Source organism: Euprymna scolopes, chromosome 16, assembly GCF_053919585.1.
Source record: "Euprymna scolopes isolate OS-2025 chromosome 16, ASM5391958v1, whole genome shotgun sequence".
Taxonomy (NCBI): Eukaryota; Metazoa; Mollusca; class Cephalopoda; order Sepiida; family Sepiolidae; genus Euprymna; species Euprymna scolopes.
In genome coordinates, this window is record NC_136497.1 from 25,565,601 (window position 1) to 25,575,414 (window position 9,814).

The following is a 9,814-nucleotide window of genomic DNA, read 5'->3' on the forward strand; positions in this document are numbered from 1 at the left end:
AGAAATAACGTTATTTTTATACAAAACATAATATTCATGTAGTTGGTATATTATTGACAAATAACGTTATTTTTTATACAAAACACAATATTCATATAGTTGGTATATTATTGAGAAATAACGTTATTTTTATGCATAACATAATATTATTATAGTTGGTATATTATTGAGAAATAACGTTATTTTTATACAAAATATAATATTCATATGGTATATTATTGAGAAATAACGTTATTTTTATACAAAACATAATATTCATATAGTTCGTATATTATTGAGAAATAACGTTATTTTTATACAAAACATAATATTCATATAGTTCGTATATTATTGAGAAATAACGTTATTTTTATGCATAACATAATATTATTATAGTTGGTATATTATTGAGAAATAACGTTATTTTTATACAAAACATAATATTCATATAGTTGGTATATTATTGAGAAATAACGTTATTTTTATACAAAACACAATATTCATATAGTTGGTATATTATTGAGAAATAACGTTATTTTAATACAAAACATAATATTCATATAGTTGGTATATTTCTGAGAAATAACGTTATTTTTATACAAAATATGATATTCATATAGTTGGTATATTATTGAGAAATAACGTTATTTTTATACAAAACATAATATTCATATAGTTGGTATATTATTGAGAAAAAAAGTCATTTTTATACAGAACACAATATTCATATAGTTGGTATATTATTGAGAAATAACGTTATTTTTATACAAAACATAATATTTAAATCAGTTTCTATTCACGAATTTAAGGTAAGTAAAAATAAATAAAATGTTTATATAAAAAATTAAAATTAAAACAAAATCAACTGTTCAACTTTATCACATGTTAAAATGTTGCTCAATTCTAACATAATCAGATTTCGTTAAATTTTATACAAGGGAACTGAATACGTAAGCAAAATATTTTTTCTGGTATATTTTACACAGATTGCATTTTAAATATAAATTTAAAAATGTATAAGAAAATTTTATGAAAATCGTATTACTATTATTTGTTTGTTTTAAGGTAGATTTATTAAACACAGGTATGTCTACAACTTCAAAATAACGACTGCATACGGACGTTGTGTTTAGGCGTCGATAATGTGAACGCGATTTAAGTCTCGCATTTTTATTATTTTTACATGCTGAAAATTTTAATTTTAATTTTTTATTTGTTTATGTTAGGCTTGACCTTTTAAATAGTATAAAATAATGATAATATTAACTTATATTAAAGTTACACCATGTTACATATAAGGGAGGTATATCTGTGCTTTAAAATTACACCACGTTACATATAAGGGAGGTATATCTGTGCTTTAAAGTTACACCACGTTACATATAAGGGAGGTATATCTGTGCTTTAAAGTTACACCACGTTACATATAAGGGAGGTATATCTGTGCTTTAAAGTTACACCACGTTACATATAAGGGAGGTATATCTGTGCTTTAAAGGTACACCACGTTACATATAAGGGAGGTATATATGTGCTTTAAAATTACACCACGTTACATATAAGGGAGGTATATCTGTGCTTTAAAGTTACACCACGTTACATATAAGGGAGGTATATCTGTGCTTTAAAGATACTTGATCTTGGCCCGAAGAAGTCTTCTCTTATGGTGTTAAGAGTTTCTAGAGTTACTGAGTTGCACATATTACAGATAAGCCTACTTACCGTTACAAAATACACCAATAGGTAAGAAATAATTCAGCCAAAATTAGATCAATACATAAATTATGTCTTCTTATATCATATTATGTAAATACATAAAATGGCAATTCACACACACACACACACACACACACACACACACACACACACACACACACACACACACGCGCACACACACACACATATGTATATATACTCATATTATAAGATAATATATCATAGATCAATTTTAATACTTCAACAGTGCTGATCATGACAGTAGTGTAAAATATAGTCATGTCATTTATCTTCGTGGTTAGGTGAGGTCATTAGAAGTCCGCGTTGTAAAATAAGTACTGCACACACACACACACACGCACCCCCCCACATATATATATATATATATATATATATATATATATATATATATATATATATATAAAACTACTTCATTTACTCACATAAAATTAATATACGAAAGTATAAATTTATGGGTAAACTTTAGGTATTTACTTCAAAAGTGCTCAGTACGTAGGTAGATCTAGTTAGTAAGTTATAAAATATATATGGCGATCAAGCTACATGCGCATAAGCTTGAAGAGTCCTAGAGTGGATGAAACGCGGAATATTCAGTGTAGCTTAATCGCCATATATATTTTATAACTTACTATATATATATATATATATATATATATATATATATATATATATATATATATATATATATATATATATATATATATATATCGTTTTGCTTGCTGACTTTAGTGTTTAAACCGTCCTTCCGGTACCGGTATAAGAATCCGGTTTAAGATCTCCTGTTTCGTGCAAACACTTAATATATACAGAGAATATAGGCGAGATTTATTAATTAGCAACAAATAAAGATGAGACAATTGTTTAAAAGAAATAGATTTAAAAAAATAGTCAATTTTCGTAATTTAAAAAAATATTTTCTTTGCCCAATATATATTTGTGTGTGATTAAAACATATTTCTTCTCCGGTTTAAGAGCCCGGTTTAGGATCTTCAGTTTGGCGAGATTAATTAACAACAAATAACGATAAGACAAAAAACGTACTTTTACATTTAACGACCCGCGCTGAAATAATAACGTAATTATTTAGAAACAAATTATTTAACATTGGCAGGGTATGGTGTTTTGTAACTATTCTGTACTTTCACCTAACAATTTACTAAAAAAGGTATCGTAAAACTTGAATTTAACTTTAAAATACTATTTAAAATGAGCGCGTGTCGTTAAATGCAAAAATACCTTTTAAAAAGTCGTAAATAAATAAATAAAAAAAATAATAACAGAGTTGGCAGACCGAATTTTTCTCAAAGTGAATAGTCGCAAAAAAAAAAGAAAAGAAAAAAAGAAAACAGAATAATAATAATAATAATAATAATAATAATAATAATAATAATAATAATAATAATAATAATAATGTTGGGTGGGGCGGATTGAAGAAGCCAACGTCAAATCAGGGCTGTAAATCGGTTTGTAAAATAGAGGATCGATTCTCTGGAACGTTGTATGTGAAATTGAACCCCCTTCGAAAATTTGTTTTGTAATGTGGTAGTTTAGTGTCCAATAATCTGCAGAAATAGTTGAAAAAAGACGAAAAGGAAAAAATTGTAAGGGGTTGCCGACTGTTCACCTACACCTACATATTTTTAAAAATATATTTTCTATACCAAAGTTGTGTGGGATTAAAACTAGAATTTGATTAAAAAAAAAACTACGTTTTTCGTGTCCAAATTTATTTATGTTCTATTATTTTGTATTTTTCATTGAAAGTTGAAATTGTTTTCAAACAAAAAAACAAACAAAACAAATATGTTTTTCTAATGTAAAAAAACTACTTAATCAATTTACATATTATTTTTTTTTTACGACGTAACCGAGCGTAGTTTACCCCCTAAAAAGAAATAAAAATCTACTATTTTGGGGCTAATATGTTTCAGCGGCCTTTAAAAATAATATAAAAGAAGGACATTGTTTTCAATCATTAAAATTTAACATTTTTGCGTGGGGATCACTTTCCCACATACATTTAATGTAAAATGAAACCCCACTTCTTGGTGATGTGGCGAGATATGTAACCGTTAGCATTTTTTTCAAGTTTGGTGGCGGGGTGTGGACAAAAAGAGGTAATAGGGTGGGGGTCATAAGTTCGAAGCATATACAAGGAAACACTTCAAAACGTGTGTGTGAGGGACTTTTCATTTTTTTTAAAGACTAGCTTTGAAAAGGTTTCACCGTTAAATATTATTTAATCAGTTAATTATTATTTCCTGATAACACACACACACACACACACACACACACACACACACACACACACACACACACACACAAATAGGGTGGACCTGCACACTCCCTCCTTGTATTTATTTTCTTTTTGTTTTTTTTGTTGTTGTTTTTTTTTTTTTAATTTTTTTCAACGGATTACACCTTTCTTATATAAAGGATTTTTTATTTTATCTAAGGAAATTATCTTAAGACCTTTATTATCCAATGTATTCCGTATTGTTTTCACTTGTCGCCACGTTTGTTTTCGCGCACGCGCGCATTCAATTTTTGCGCGTTTATGCATTTATTCTTTTAACTCACTTGCACTTTTATACATTAATTCTGTATACTCACTAGTCCATAGGCTAGCTAGCTATAACATATACTGACCCAACGGGTCACGGGTAGTCTAGTTTAATATATATATATATATATATATATATATATATATATATATATATATATATATATATATATATATATACTAGCAGAGTGACTCGAAGTTGCCCGGGATTGAATGGAGATCAACGAATATTTCACACTCCCATATTTTTATTGACATCGAAATCGATGGAATAACCCATTTTCAATCAAATCGATAAACAACACAATCTAATTGGGGACCCATCGCGATGTACTTGAAGGAAGCTTCACGTGCCTCTCGCAGTGACCAAGTTCATAATATATTGTAGCCTACATTGCACTGTAGAGAACCTACTATTAATTTTATAAAATTATTTTTTATATATAATGAATTGCATTAAAGTTTAAAACGCACACGTCAAATATCATGCTTAAATTGTACTCTAAATAGAAACATTTTGAACACGCTCTTGTCATATTAAAGAACTTACTGTTGATTTTATATGCCTGGCCTTACTGCTTGTGTGATTCGTAATAAGTGCTTGAATTTAAGTTTAAAATGAAAAAGTGTCAGTGTGAAATTGTGCTTTAAACAAAAGCATTCATTTTGAACGCGCTTCTGTCATATCAAAGAACCTAGTTTTGATTTTTTATGTTGAGCCTTTTGGCTTCTGTAGTGATAAAACTTCTCAAATGCACTCGTGGTGTTAGGTTGTGTAAGAAGTTAACTTTAGTCAAAATCGCCTGCTCCTTCTTTCATAGAATTATTTCGATTGTCGATTATCGATACTTATCGAACACATTCTGACACAAAACCTAAGAACATAAAGTACCTTCGTGTGAAATTTCATAAAAATCGACCCAACCGTTTTCGAGTCCATAGAGAACGAACTCACAGGCACAGGCACAAAAAGTTCCTTTATATAATAGAGGAGATAGATATATATTCGTGTGTGTGTAATACATATATACATATACATAATACATATATGTGTTTGTGTATGTGTGTGTGTGTGTGTGTGTGTGAGAGAGAGAGAGAGAGAGAGAGAGAGAGAGAGAGAGATTCTAGTGGTATCTCTCCGGGAGTATTCTTAATTTCCGTTTTGTTTAGCTTCTTATTATTTCGTTAAATTTTAAATTTACCGTTTTTTTAAATCAAATTATTACACTTCAATAAGATTTGTAAATGTTATTTTGTTATTAACAATCGTGAAGTTATTAAATTATATAAAACTAAAACAAACACATTTTGTGAAGCTAACATTGTTATATTCTCTATGTTCCAAGAATAATTAAAAGAAAAACACTGCCAATTTTTTTTTACATCATGATTGTTAAGAATTTTAAAACCTGAAATAATTTTAGATTCATCAGTGAAAATGTTTCCAAATTGGTTTCCTTTCTTTTTCTCAACTATTAATTTTTTCGAAAAATCTGTTGTTTTTTTTTTCACGAATAAATCAAAATGCACTCTGGTGAATTTAATTACAAAATTAGCTTATTCTACGAATACCAATTGTAAAATGCCGTTTTCTATTTCAGTAATAAAAAAATGATTAACAATTTATTAATACGATAGATTCGTTATCTGATAAGAATATTCATCCATTCTGCTACAAAATATGTTGTTAGAATTTGAGATGGGGGAACACCGATTTGACTTCTTCAAAACGTATAAACATATGTTATATTATTTAGTAGCATATCCATTTCTGATTGAAAAATATTCAATATAGATAATTAGTGGAACACAAGTTGTTATTTTTATCCCACAATTACAAGTATCTACAAAGATTGTTTTACTTGAGAGTCACCACTTATTAAGGTCCGAAGGCTACTCGAGGATAAGTGTTAATGAATGTAAGGTGGTAGTGTAGTAATTGTTAATGTTATACCTTTTTTATTTTTTCAATTTTCCTGATGATGTTTTTTTGTATAGATCAAAGATATTAATAAATGTTCCATAGATTTTTCTTTTCGAAGCATATCGCATTTTTTTTTTTTTTTGCTTTCGTCTTTCGTCAGGACATCGTCAGGAGAATATATAATATATCTTAATTATTTTATTCTTTCATTTTCATTTCTAATCTAAATCTTATCAACCTACTTTTTATCGATACTTTCATTTTAGTTTCCTAAAGGTCTAAAGAGGTTTCTTTTTTTCTTTTTCTCTTTTACTTTTCTTTATTGTCTGATAATATGATAAAGTTAAATATGACCTTTATTTCCACTATTTGAAATTTAATAGAAAAGATATTAAAATAGATAATTGGTTGAAATATTATTTAAAAAGTAGAACTACGAAAATGGGGCAATCACTAAATTCGAAGACTCTCGAAAAAACAAAAACAAAAAAAAAACAAACAGAAAATATAAGAGTGGTGCAGAGAAAGGTCCAAACTGCTTAATCTCTTAAAATAGAGATTATGAATGTATTCATATATGTATAACTCGCGTATTTTACCGTCTGAAGAGTAGCTATTTTGGAATATTTTTACTGATATAATATTTAAAAGTATTCAAATGGTTATGAAACAATTGTAAAATACACAATATGATGTTCTCATTTTATATTTGTTGTCTTTATTTTTGCTATAATATTATATATATATATATCGTGTATATTTAGGCAGAATTATTTAATTTAAGCAAACATTAAAGACAACAGAGAACTTTTCTTTAGTTATACTTTTTTATTTTTTCGATTTTTTTTATGATGTTTTTTTATGTATAGATCAAAGGTATTTATAAATGTTCCATAAATTTTTCTTTTCGAAGCATTTCTCGATTTTTAATTTTTGTGTTTACTTTTCGTTATTCGTCAGGACATCGTCAGGAGAATGCGTTAGGTTTATTGTGCTGACGGACGGATAGTGTTTAGTAGTAGTAGGAACGATTGATGCGTGCGAGGCTATTTGCGCCCAGTGAGGAGGGAGGAAATGTCCGGTTTTGAGGTGGAATATGTACGGTAAATACATTTATTTAGTAAACAAAAAATCCATTCTCAATGAGAGTGTTTAGTATGCATTCAATTCCTCTTTTGTTCAATTTTATTTCAATTGAAGTTTTCAAAAACGAAAGGAACCCCCCTTCCTAGTGCTAACAATTGGTCACTATATGAGATATAGATAGTCAAACATTTTATTTAAATTCTCCTTTACATCTAAACCTTTGAATTAATAAACAAGTTAAGAATATGAAATTTACACTCTCTAATTGGTCAAAAAACTATGTGAAAGTATATCTTTCTTGTGAACTTTTAGTCTTATGGGATTCTAGGGCGAGAATTCACCTAGTTTATTGGAGTATCCGACTAAGGGCTGCGTGGAAGAAAGTGCACCATTCCTCGTATGAACTCCTGTTTAGCTGTATTGAGAAAATCTTATTTAACCATTTGAATAGTACGTTATTTTGAATGTTTGATCAGGGTATACTTGTAAGATGAAGTGTCCTTATGTCGAATCTTCCTGGAAAACCTCTGTACAGAAACAATCAACGATAGTGTCTAAAAGACATTGAAGTTCTCTCGAGCAGGAATTTCAAGTTCTCGAAGACAACTGCAAAACAAAACGGGCTGGGTTCAAGAATTATGTTTGGCTACATTTGTTGGTACTTCAACATATATGGCTGTGGCACACTAATTTTATACATCACGAGAGGATCTTATTTGGGCTTCGAAACACTTTGTCATTCTTTTATGTTTCGTCAGGGTTCACTTCTAGAGGGAAGAGTCATCATGGTAGATTGTCCTGAGAAAACCTATTATTGAGAGGCCTTAAACACTCGAGGGTGAAGTCTAGTTGACATTCAAATTCTCTCTCTCTCTCTCTCTCTCTCTCTCTCTCTCTATCTATCTATATATATATATATATATATATATATATAAAATAGTATTAACTAAAGAGTTTAAAAAGTGTATTTGCATTTATTACACGCGTAACACGTGACTAATAATATAGCAAAGTACATGATGTTCAACGTGCATTGATATTTGATTGATTTACCAATGAGAATATCGATTGATCAAAATTGGTATTTATAAGAAATATAAATGCAATGTCGATCTGTAGGCAAAGTAGTTACCATAAAGTGGCCGGATTAGTTCAATAGTCTTATTTATACAAACCATTGACACACAGATATTGAACCACACATACCCGCGCTCACACGATCATTATAAATTCGATAGATTTTGATAAATCTGATACATAATAGATGAGGAGAAGGACATCATCATCCTTTGTCTACTTCATCTTTATTTTTCAATCTTTTATTCTAAAGATCCTACTAATCAAGTCAGTAAAGAATGCCATCATTATAGCATGATCATATTGAAGCAACTATATCATTTCTTGTTAGAATCACTTCTGTTATCCATTAAACGATTTTTTTACATAGGAAATTCAGTAAATTTGTTAACATAAGCGGAACGGCTTATCAAGAACTTATTTACATTGGGCTTGAAGACAACCATATTGTAGTCAGCTGGAAAGCAGGAAAACGGAAGACAGTTCCTAAGGTGTGCAGTCCTAAGAAGAAGCTTTGTTCATGGAATCTACATTTAGGTTTAGGCACAGATACATAGTGGGGGCAATTATTGATAGTGTTTTCAGCTAGACGAGTGCTTCTTGTGAAAGTTTGGTGAGGGGAGACCATAGATTGAAGCTCAGTCGAGCACTTGCCATGAATTTAATTTCACACTTGTGTTGACTGTTCATCAAACGAAGAAACGGGAACATTCCAATCCCACGTCACAAAAATAAAAAACAATAAAAGCAAAAAACTATTAACATCTTTATATATTTTTCTATATAAATAAAGATTTTAAAAAAAGCAGAAACATTAATGATGCATAATTTTGTAACGTAGGGCGAATTTTATAAAAGTGGGATTTATTTTTGTTTTAATTAACTTTTCCTTGTTCTAGGAAAAAAAAATATTGCTTTATTTTATTAAAAGATACAATATTTTTCTCAGTTTTAGAAAAATTTAAAATACCTATTCGAATGCCCACCCATTCCTTAATTTGGCAAAGCAAAATTTAATGGCATGATTGGACATCAAAGATTACTCTCGAATCTGGACTCTAAACAAATGATTTTACACCTATATGCGAATCACCAGAAGAGAAACAATTTTTAAAGTTCCCTGCTTCTTTCGTTTCGTCACTTTTAACTTGCAGGTCTAGTGGTTTCAATCAATTTGCCGTTTTGATAAATTATTGTAACACAACTTCCTATTCCAGTAGCTTCTTTCCAAGAATCATAGGTTTGTTGACTTTCTTTTTGCTGTTTCCACTCTACTTTTAATCTTGGTCTTTTCAAGAATAAAGTCAATAGGTATTTTCTGTCTTTGCAATAATCATCTTTCTAATACTTGTTGGCTTATTCCAAATATGTATTGTCATTTGTAGGATTTATTAATCTGAAAAATAAATTAATCATATACCTATCCTCGTGTTTCAGCGTAATAGAAT